The following is a 12,997-nucleotide window of genomic DNA, read 5'->3' as shown; positions in this document are numbered from 1 at the left end:
TCTGTCATTAAAGACATTTCAATTAAAAAACTAATTGGATCAATTAATTTCGTGACTGAATCAGAAAAATTTTGTTTTTGCTTGTAGGATGTAAATGTTAACAATCGTAAAAAAATGAATAAATAAAAGTTAAATGTTCGTATACCTTTAATAGACTAATGAAAAAATATATTTTTTTTTTAATTTAATGATCCAAATAATTTTTATTTTAAGCTTTTGCTCACCAACGGTAATTAAAAAATTAATTGATCCAATTTAAAAAATTAATTGATTTAACTGATTTTTGATTTTTTAATTGATAATTGTATTAAAATTTTGATTGCAATAAAATTGGTGATTTTTTTCTGTGGACTGTACACAAAAAAAAAACATTTTCTGATTCAATCACGAAATTAATTGATCCAATTAATTTTTTAATTGAAATATCTCCAATCACAAAAATATACTACGAATTAAAAAAATAATTAAAAGTCAATTAAAAAACCCAAATAACTGATCCAATTAAAACATTAATTGATGCTATTAATTTTTTTGATTGAATTTAGCTTCAATTAAAAAATTTGTTGAATCAATTAAAATTTTAATTGAATATTTTTTAAAACTCAATTAACACATTAATTGGAAAAATTTTCGTGAAATTTTCTTCTGTTTACACAGACTAATAGACTTTTGATGTTGGGCAAAAATAGTTAATTGACTTTTGAATAGGCCACCCAACAATGAAAATCAATCTTCAAATTGATTCAAATAATTGGAGTTGCTTTTGAAATCCCACAATAGTTGATTAGTGGAATTTGAAGTTTACGGATTATTAATTTTCATGGTTTGGCCCTATTTTGTTTTAACCGAACTCTGATTTATGCAGGGCAATAATAATAATATTAAACGCTTTTATTCTTTAAAAATTTTCTATCAAAATTATTCCAAAAAAAAAAAAAAACAACTCCCTGTTTTTGTTTGTACTATAACAGTGTTTTTTTTTGTATTTTATATATTTAATTTTCTTTACCATTATTACATTGACTATAAAATAAATATTATCATTTTAATTTTCATATAAGTAAGAAATGCTGTGATTCTTTAATACATAAAGAAAAAATCTTTTATTTTTATGTTTCGTTTTTAATATTAAATATAACTAACTATTTTTTTTTGTCATTCAGTTCAAATGTACAGTGTAAAAAAAAAATAAAAACCAACAAATGTAAAATATAAGCCAAAAGTATATCAAAAAAATAACACAACAAAAAACTAAAAAAAAAAAAACAAAAAATTATATAAAACAAATTAACACCAAGTTAGTAAGAAATAAAAAACAAAACGAACAACAACAATTTACACTATACAATGATTTGGTTTTTTTTGTAGGTAAAATAAAAAAAAAAACGAAAGCTAACAAAACAAATATTTTATATTCTACGTTATGATACGTTCTCAGGTGATGGCATTTATGTGTAAACGCAAACGAACAAAATATGATATGAAACAAAACAAAAAAACTCTATAAAACCATAAAATTTTTAGTCCAATCATCATCCCAAGCAATAGGAAAGAAAACTAATGAAAAAAAAAACAAGCATTACCCACCTAAATCCCTCAAAAAACCAAGAGTTCATTAAAAACATTTTGGTTTTCCCTCTTTCTTTATCCCTCTCTCTCACTCGCTGAAACTGAAAAATAAACCTATGTTTAGTTACATATATAAAAATATTTTTATGTTGTTTTAGTTTTTTGTAAATACAATTTTATTATTATTTTTTTTTTAATATACTGCATATATAGTTTATCGAATACAGTCAATGATATACAGTGATATAAAAAACATAACCACAACACGTCCAATATAACAAAGTTTTTTTTTTAATTTTTTGCCATTTAATATTTTTTTATTTATTTTTATTCTACAACTAAAGCAATATCCTGTTTCCGGTATTCCAAAAACCATACCATACCATATATAAACATATAAACTCTCAAGCACTCAATTATTCACATATTCTCTTACTTACTCACTCTCCACATATACACACACGCTCACACTCAATCATCATTATAGGTAACTGTTCATGTACACTCTTCATTAAAAAAGAGTATGGACATTTATGCAACAAGAGTTATAACAACAACAATAACAGCATTATTACTGGTAGTAAAATCATGTGTTTTGTTGTTGTAATAAACTTTGTGATATCTTTAAAAAAATGATTTAGTTTTGATTTTTTTAGGGTTTCTTTTATATTTGTCAGATAACTTGATTTATTTTTATTTTTTTATTTTAGTTTTTCACTCACTCACTCAAACATAATTGAAATAGACTTCAATATCTAAAAAACACAAATCAATAGACCAATGTAAGTTAAGGGGGAAAAATGGAACAAAGTTCTTTGTTTTTCACTTCTTCTTGCAATACAGTAAACCGTATGATTCCTATTTATCATATGCATTTATAGATTATTAAAAGGGAGATTTTTTTATACTACAACTACACACAAGAAAAAATTTTACAATACTACAAAACAATCAGACAGAAGAAAAGCAATAGGCCAATTACACTATGCAACAAATTAATTTAGTTTTGGATCTATCGATCGATACCTTGTTCACAAAACTGTTAACAAGAATTTTTTTACTGCTTCCATACATACTTAAAACTTTTATTAATTTGTTTTTTTTTTTTTTTACATTTTGTTATTTAAATAAATATTTTAAATTAATAATATAAAATAAATAAGAATTAAATGAAAAAAATTATTGACACAGTTCAACATATGAAGAATTTGAACAAATTTATTTATTTAGTATTTGATTAATATTTATTTTATTATTAAAGTATAGGAACATTTACTTTTTTACATTTTTCGAATAAAAAAAAAAAACTTCGAATAGGTTCAATAAAATTTTTATTCAAGAGGAAACATTTTTAAAATTAAAATTTTGATTGAAAATTTTACTGCTCTCAATTAAAATATATTATATTAAATAAAATTTAAATATATTATACTATATTATACTATATTAATACACCCAGCAAAAAAATTTGGAAGTTCTTTCAAAGTCACAACTTTAAAAGCACTTCCAGAAGATGCACTCCCAATGGTGTTTTTCTTTTAATTTCCCAGAATGTTCTTTTAATTCAATTTTTTATAACTTGGTTTTTTCATACCTTTAATGGGTAATTTTAACTTTTTTTGTTTCAAAAAAATAAATAAAAAAAGAAAACAAAAATAAAATAAAAAAAAAATAGAGTAAGAATTCATAAAATGGTAGAAATCATTTAAATTTTGTCGAAAAAAATGCTAAATCCAATCTGACAAAATTTTGAATTTTTGAAAATATTTGAGGTCAAACGTTTCCGACAAGCGTTAGAATCCATTAAAAATTATAAAAATTATTTATTTGACAAAATATCGCAGAATTTTTTTTATTTACATCCAAAACAGTGAATTCGAATCACACCTAAAGAAGTGATGCAAATTCAGTGCAACGGCTGTTGAAATGGATGACTTCCGTATGACAAGCCCATGTTAAATTCATCGCTTCTGCGACAATTTTACACCATTTCCGGATCCAAAAAGAACATTTTCATTATTTTTTATGACGACGCTTTTTTTGCTGGGCAGTTCTGCATTTGACGAATTTGAACAAAATTATTTTTTTGAATAATATTTATTTGTTTATTAAAGTAAATGTTCCTAACATTTTTCCATTTGAAAACTTCAAATTGAATCTAAAATTTTTATTCAAGAGGAAACATTTTTCCAATTAAAATTTTGATTGCAAATTTTACTGCTCTCAATTAAAAAAAAATCTATAATTAAATAATTTATTATTTCATATATTTTTTATTAAAAACAAAAAAATATTTTTCTATAGAAGGACTGATTTTTTTTTGATGTTTCCAATTAAAAACTTAGTTGAAAAAAATTCCCACAAATATTTTAATTGAAAAAATTACTGGCCTCATTTAAATGTTTTTAATAAAAAAAATATTTTTTTTTTCAAATATATTTTGTTTATTGAAACTAATGTTCCTTTACCAGAAATTATTATTTTTAATATCATTTCAAATTCATTTTTCACAATAATCATAACTTTTAAACTTAAATATAATTTTTTTAATTTTTTTTAATAATTTTTATAGCTAATTATCAAATGGAACGGGACAAATTAATAAACGAAAAATCACATATAAATTTTAATTAAAACAATTATTTATTCAAAGATACTTTTTTACTAAATTAATGTTTCTATACAAGGATTGACTTTTTTAAAGTTTAAATTTAAAAACCTAATCTGTTCAGTAAAATTTTTAATCGTGTTAAAAAATGTTTTTTTAACTTAAAACTCTATTGGTTATAATTAAAAAAATAAATTTTAATTTTAATTAAAACAATTATTTATTTAAAGATATTTTTTTACTAAATTAATGTTTCTGTATAAGGATTGACTTTTTTAAAGTTTAAATTAAAAAACCTGTTCAGTAAAATTTTTAATCGTGTTAAAAAATGTTTTTTAACTTAAATCTCTATTGAAAATGTTACAGTTATAATTAAAAAAAAAAATATATAATAAATTTTAATTGTAATTCAAACAATTATTTATTCAAAGATATTTTTTTACTAAATTAATGTTTCTATACAAGGATCGACTTTTTTAAAGTTTAAATTAAAAAACCTAATTTGTTCAGTAAAATTGTTAATTGCGTTAAAAAATGTTTTTTTAACTTAAAACTCTATTGAAAATGTTACTGGTTATAATTAAAAAAAATTAAATTTTAATTTTAATTAAAACAATTATTTATTTAAAAATATTTTTTTACTAAATTAATAATATAAGGATTGACTTTTTTAAAGTTTAAATTTAAAAACCTAATTTGTTCAGTAAAATTTTTAATCGTGTTAAAAAAATTTTTCAACTTAAAACTCTATTGAATATCTTACTGGTTATAATTAAAAAGAAATAAATTTTAATTTTAATTAAAACAATTATTTTTTTAAAGATATTTTTTACTTAATTAATGTTTCTGTATAAGGATTGACTTTTTCAAAGTTTAAATTTAAAAACCTAATTTGTTCAGTAAAATTTTTAATCGTGTTAAAAAATGTTTTTTAACTTAAAAATCTATTAAAAATGTTACTGGTTATAATTAAAAAAAAAAAAATAAATTTTAATTTTAATTAAAACAATTATTTATTCAAAAGTTTTTATGTTTATTAAAATTAATGTTTCTATACAAGGATTGATATTTTTAAAGTTTAAATTTAAAAACCTAATTTGTTCAGTAAAATTTTTAATGTTTTCTAACTTAAAAATCTATTAAAAATGTTACTGGTTATAATTAAAAAAAAAAAAATAAATTTTAATTTTAATTAAAACAATTATTTATTTAAAGATATTTTTTTACTAAATTAATGTTTCTATACAAGGATTGACATTTTTAAAATTTAAATTTAAATTTGTTCAGTAAAATTTTTAATCGCGTTAAAAAAATGTTTTTTAACTTAAAACTCTATTGAAAATGTTATTGGTTATAATTAAAAAAAATAAATTTTAATTTTAATTAAAACAATTATTTATTCAAAAGTTTTTGTGTTTATTAAAATTAATGTTTCTAGACAAAGATTGAAATTTGTAAAGTTTAAATTTAGAAACCTAATTTGTTCAGTAAAAATTTTAATCGTGTTAAAAAATGTTTTTTAACTTAAAACTCTATTGAAAATGTTACTGGTTATAACTAAAAAAAATTCAATTTTAATTTTAGTAAAAACAATGATTTATTCAAAGACGTTTTTTGTAAAAAAATTAAAAATGTTAATCCTTGTCCATACAAGTCTAAAGTCTAAATTTAAATTTAAAATCTAAATTTAAAAACCAAATTTGTTCAGTAAAATTTTTAATATATTTTTTTTTTAATAAATAAAATTTTTTGACAAACTTTTTAATTATAGTTACAAAATACTAATATTCGATCGCTTTGTTTCACTATTTTGGTTTTCAGGATATCGAACATAGATACCAAAAATTATTTAAATATCTGTTTGATATTTAGTGTTGCATAGTGTTGTATGATATATGAATTATTTGCATTCGTTTTATTTTAGTTTGTTTTTTTTTTTTTGTGTTAGCTTTTAAGCAATCTATCATTTTACTAAGAAATTTAATCTAGAAAAAATCTGTTAAATTTTTTTTTATTGACTACAGACCCTGTTTTAACTTTCAATAGAAATTTATAGAGTTTCAATAAAAATATATTACCAAATATTAAGATTCTAGGATAACATATAAAAATTTCAAAAATTCCAAACAAAATATACATATACAATAATTCATCAAATTATGTGTGTATAAAAATGTAAATGAAATTTCCTAAAAACAAAACTAAAAATAAAACAATGATCGTTTTCTAATTTATAAGTTTATGGAGTATATAGAACAGGTTTCAATTTATCTTTATGGGCTCTATAGATGAAAACCTACACACAAAAAAATTTCACGAAAATTTTTCCAATTAAAATTTTAATTAAGTTTTAAAAAATATTCAATTAAAAATTTAATTGATTCAACAAATTTTTTTAATTGAATTGATTAAAAAATTAATTGATACTATTATTTCTGCGATTGAAGACATTTCAATTAAAATTTAATTGGATCAATTAATTTCGTGATTGAATCAGAAAAAAATTTTTTTGTGTGCAGGAATATTCTTGGAATTCAACTAGCTTTCATATCTAATAGTGTGTTAGTATGTGGAATTTTTATTTAAAATTTTTTTTGTTAAAAGTCATAGATTGAGAAAACTGCCATAAGCCTTTTTTCTGTTTATTGAAAATATAATTTTATTGTAACTTACACAAAACTTATTTAATAAAATCTGATTTAAATAATAATATTTTGTATAAAAGTTTAATTTCGTATGTATTTTAAAATCGTTTTATTTTTAAATAAATTTATTATATATTTATTTTCCATAGATCTTACTTCCATAATATATATTTCTGTTCTTCCAAAAAAAAAATTAATCATGAAATTATTTGCTTCCATATGAAATTATTGATTTATTTTTGAATTGATAAATTTGTAAAAGAATAAATGTAAAATAATTTTCTTTTATGTATTACATTTATTGGATATAAAAAACAAATTAATTTTAATTTTTGGACACTTGTATACATACCAGAAAACTATAATGTTTTATATAATTATTTTTGTAATTTTTTTTTTAAGTTTAGTATGAAATATTTCTTATATTAATTTTTAATGTATGTAATGTATGTATTCTATTTTAATGAGTTATTACAAAAATAAAATTTTATTTATGTTTTATTAAAAATAAAAAAAAGAGTTTTTTAATTTATATTTTAGTTATCAAATTTTCATTCGATTTAATAACATTGTCCTTCTAGAGATGGAATCTTATATTCTTCTGAGACTTCTCCACAACTATTATTAACACAATTATTAGAGAAAAAATTGATTAAATTTTTAATTATAGTTAAAACATACTAATAGACTAAAAGACCCAAAGGAACTTGTTAAAAGATGCCCCAGAAAAAAAACGTTTAAATCCTAAATTTCTTCAAAAATTGTTATCCGTTAAATGAATTACAATAATAAAACAGGAGACACCAACAGATGTTCTTAACAGACCTAGTTAATCGATACGAGTAAATCACTTCTAGGACTAGAATCGAGGGTCACAAATTTAACCGAAATATGTTTGCATATTGGTTAACGTGGCAGCCCGAATTGATTAAGGCTCACTTCAGTCCATTGTGATTTTTATTTCCTTTTTTTTATGGGGGGATACTTCATTTGTTTATGACTCGTTTGCTCTATGAAAATAGCACCAATGTTGTTTTCCATTTTTAAGTGAGGTCTATTTTTGCTTTCTGAGATTTAAGAATGAAATGAGCCCCAAAAACTAAATGACCCAAATATTTAAATTGAAAAAAAAAAACAAAAAATAAATAAATAGCACCAATGTCTTATTTAGGATTGTTTTTCATTTTTAAGTGGGGTCTATTTTTTCTTTCTGAGATTTAAGAATGAAAATGAGCCCCAAAAACTAAATGACCCAAATATTTAAATTGAAAAAAATAAATAAATAGATAAATAAATACATAATATCAAATATCAGAATTTGAAAAAAAAACATAATATAAAATATTTATGTTTTTTGGGGTCCATTTTCCTAGGGTGAGAATGGGCCTTAGGAAAATGAGCCCCAAAAACATACATATTTGGTATTATTTTATTTTTCAATATAAATATTTGGGTCATTTAGATTTTGGGGCTCATTTTCATTCTTAAATCTAAGAAACACTTAAATAGACCCCATCATCTGATGCGATACAATGCTATTTGGAACAACAAAATGCGAAAATAGTCACAGCTTGAAAATTAAGCAAAATCCCAAAAAGGGAAGGAAAACAGGACTCAAAAATAAAATGAGGAGTTCAACTTCATTTAGGTTTTTGGGGGCTAATTATCATGGGGCGTATACTCACAGCACCGCATGGATTTTGTTTGTTTCTGGCAGTCCGTGGTTGCAGACTTTCTCCCATGAACGTAGTCCAGTGGGAGAAACGTTGCTTGGCCGGAGGTTAAAAAAAAGCGAGCTAATAAAAAAATTGAATTAAAAAAACTTCCTATGTTGTTAAAATACTGAACATCTTTTTTGGGAGTACATATTTTGCAAGTTCTTTTAAAATTGTGCCTTTCGAAGAACTTCCAAAAGTGTTCTCTTCGCATACAAAAATATTTCTTTCACAGCGGACTCATGTATCGCCTAAAATTATGCAATGAAATTGTCTATAGTATGCAGTGTTGCCGGTATTGGGAATTTTTCCCCAAATTGGGGATATTTTTTCGAGGATGGGGACGAAAATTTAGAGTTGGGGATTTGGTGGGGAATTTCGATAGATTTGGGGATTTTTATGGGGATTTTCTCGAAATCCGTTCAGCATTATAATAATGATATTCCTGATACATTATACAAACGAGTGCAAATGAAGCATTGGGACACAGGATTTTTCTTTGGAGACCCAAGTGCTAATTGGAAAATTATTTTGTCAGGACTTCAATTATTAACGATAATCTACCGCAGAGGCTATTTCTTTATTTATTTTTTTTTTTTTCATAAAAACTTGTCAAACATTTATTGGGGATTTTTGTGAGGAATGTTGATTTCAATTGGAGATTTTTGGGGACAAAAGCATCCTAATTTGGGGAGAAGAGCCAGAAAAATACTAACAACACAGGTAGTATGTAAATCGTGGACTTTCGATGAAATGGAGCTAAATTGATGGGATAATTTCAATTTAATTTGAAAATGATAATAAATTCCATTGTAATAAAAAAAAAATAAATAATAATAATATTAAGAACAATTTACAGACTTTTTTTAATTATTTTTTAACATCACAATTTTTGCGATCAGTTAAGTTTGATTTTCCAAAAATCTCTTAAATCAATAGTGAAAATGAGTCCTAATTTTGTGTGGGGATCGATTTTCATGGTTCAGTTACATTTTGTTGCATCTCATATTCATCGTTTCATTTGGGTTTTGGATCCAGTTTTCCTGGACCCCCTTTTTAATACCGGCAGATATTTCTTTATCATAATTGAAAGTTAAAACAGGTCTTAGCCATATATTTATTATAGCCGCCAAACCACAGTATGCTAAATCAAAAATGAAAGTTTTTTGTTTCGCTAAAACATATTTAATTTGAGTAGCCTATTTTCAGTTACAAATTTGAATTATAAAATCTAAATTAGTTTTCGTAAAATTGAATTTTTGAAAAGTCGTTTTAGCGCTCATTTCTATAGAAAATTTTGTCAAAATTTTATTTCTATAGAAAATTTTGTCAAAATTATATTTCTATTGAAAATTCTACTGACATTTTATTTCTATAGAGTATTTTGTAAAAAAAAAAAAATAATTTTGTATAAAAAATTTTGTCACAATTTTATTTCTATAAACAATTTTGTGAAAATTTTATTTCTATAGAAACATTTGTGAACATTTTATTGCTATAGAACATTTTGTAAAAAAAATTATTTCTATTGAAAGTTTTGTCAAAATTATATTTCTATAGAAAGCTCTACTGAAATTTTATTTCTATAGAGTATTTTGTAAAAAATTAACATTTTGTCAAAATTTTATTCCTATAAAAAATTTTGTCAAAATTTAATTTCTATAAAAAATTTTGTCAACATTTCATTTCTATAAAAAATTTTGTCAACATTTTATTTCTATAGAACTTTTTTTTTTAAACATTTTATTTCTATACAAAATTTTGTCAAAATGTTTATTTCTATAGAAAATTTCGTCAAAATTTTTATTTCTATAGAAACTTTTGCCAAAATTTTGTTTCTATAGAAAATTTCGTCAAAATTTTTATTTTTATAGAAAATTTTGTCAAAATTTTATTTCTATAGAAAATGTTGTCAACATTTTATTTCTATACAAAATTTAGTCAACAATTTTAATTCTATAGAAAATGTTTTCAAAATGTTTTATTTATTATATTTATTTTTATGAAAAATTTCCTCAAAATTTTTATTTTATGTAGAAAATTTTGCCAAAATTTTGTTTCTATAAAAAATTTCGTCAAAATTTTTATTTTTATAGAAAATTTTGTCAAATTTTTATTTCTATAGAAAATTTTGTCAAAATTTCTATTTTTATAGAAAATTTTGTTAAAATTTTTATTTTTATAGAAAATTTTGTCAAAATTTTATTTCTATAGAAAATTTCGTCAAAATGTTTATTGCTATAGAAAATTTTTTCAAAATGTTATTTCTACAGAAAATTTCGTCACAATGTTTATTTCTATAGAAATTTTTTCCAAATTTTATTTCTATAGAAAATTTCATCAACACTTTTATTTTTCAATTCAATTCAATTCAATTTCCATTTCTTTCGTAATACAAAAAAAAATTTTTTCAAAATTTTGTTCCTATAGAAAATTTCGTTAAAATGTTTATTTCTATAGAAAATTTTTTCAAAATGTTATTTCTATAGAAAATTTCGTCAAAATTTTATTTCTATAGAAAATTTCTCAAAATGTTTATTTCTATAGAAAATTTTTTCAAAATGTTATTTCTATGGAAAATTTCGTCAAAATTTTTATTTTTATAGAAAATTTTGTCCAAATTTTTATTACTATAGAAAATTTTGTCAAAATTCTATTTCTATAGAAAATGTTGCTAACATTTTATTTCTATACAAAATTTTGTCAAAAATTTTATTTCTATAGAAAATTTCGTAAAATTTTTTATTTCTATAGAAAATTTTTTCAAAATGTTATTTCTATAAAAAAATTTCGTCAAAATGTTATTTCTATATAAAATTTCGTCAAAATTTTTTACTTTTATTGAAAATTTTATCAAAATTTTATTTCTATAGAAAATTTCGTCAAAATTTTTATTTCTATAGAAAATTTCGTCAAAATTTTTGTTTCTATAGAAAATTTCGTCAACATTTTTATTTTTATAGAAAATTTTTTCAAAATTTTGTTCCTATAGAAAATTTCGTTAAAATGTTTATTTCTATAGAAAATTTTTTCAAAATGTTATTTCTATAGAAAATTTCGTCAAAATTTTTATTTTTATAGAAAATTTTGTCAAAATTTTATTTCTATAGAAAATTTTGTCAAAATTTTATTTCTGTAGAAAATTTTTTCAAAATGTTATTTCTATAGAAAATTTCGTCAAAATTTTATTTTGATAGAAAATTTTGTAAAAATTTTATTCCTATAGAAAATTTCGTCAAAATGTTTATTTCTATAGAAAATTTTTTCAAAATGTTATTTCTATTGAAAATTTCGCCAACATTTTATTTCTATAGAAAAATTTCGCCAAATATTTTATTTCTATAGAAAATTTCGTCAAAATTTTTATTTTTTAGAAAAATTTGTCAAAATTTTATTTCTATAGAAAATTTTGTCAAAATTTTTATTTTTATAGAAAATTTTGTAAAAATTTTTATTTTTATAGAAAATTTCGTCAAAATATTTATTTCTATCGAAAATTTTGTCAACATTTTTATAGAAAATTTTTTCAAAATTTTATTTCTATAGAAAATTTCGTCAAAATTTTTATTTTTATAGAAAATTTCGTCCAAATTTTTATAACTTTAGAAAATTTCATCAAAATGTTATTTCTATAGAAAATTTCGTCAAAATTTTTATTTTTATAGAAAATATTTTTCAAAATTTTATTTCTATAGAAAATTTTGTCAAAATTTTATTTCTATAGAAAATTTCGTCAAAATTTTATTTTCTATTGAAAATTTTGTCAAAATTTTATTTCTATAGAAAATTTCGTCAAAATGTTTATTTCTATAGAAAATTTTGTCAAAATTTTATTTCTATAGAAAATTTCGACAAAATTTTATTTCTATTGAAAATTTCGTCAAAATTTTTATTTCTATAGAAATTGTCAATATTTTATTTCTTTAGAAAATTTCATTAAAATTTACTACGAAATTAATATATCGCTACAATTTATACATTAATAATTCAATAATTGAGTGTTAAATTAAATTCTAATAAGGCCAGATACGAAAAGCAATATTTATAATTATACAAATGTCAAAGATGAGAAAACTTATTTAATTAAATTGTATTTCTGTTCAAAATGTAATGTTATAGTTAACAAGTTAAGCTAACAAGTGTATAGCGATTGGTGATCTTTTATAAATGCATTAATCCCCATCCCAACCCTTAGACTCCAAGTTCTTAAGTCAAAAATGCCCATCTTGGGTTAAATCTTTAGATTGGTGAAAAAAGGGAGCCACCGTGGTGCAATGGTTAGCATGCCCGCCTTGCATACACAAGGTCGTGGGTTCGATTCCGGCTACGACCGAACTCCAAAAAGTTTTTCAGCGGTGGATTATCCCTCCTCAGTAATGCTGGTGACATTTCTGAGGGTTTCAAAGCTTCTCTAAGTGGTTTCACCACAATGTGGAACGCCGTTCGGACTCGGCTATAAA

This window comes from Haematobia irritans, chromosome 1, assembly GCF_050003625.1.
Source record: "Haematobia irritans isolate KBUSLIRL chromosome 1, ASM5000362v1, whole genome shotgun sequence".
Lineage (NCBI taxonomy): Eukaryota > Metazoa > Arthropoda > Insecta > Diptera > Muscidae > Haematobia > Haematobia irritans.
This window is presented reverse-complemented; position numbering follows the sequence as displayed.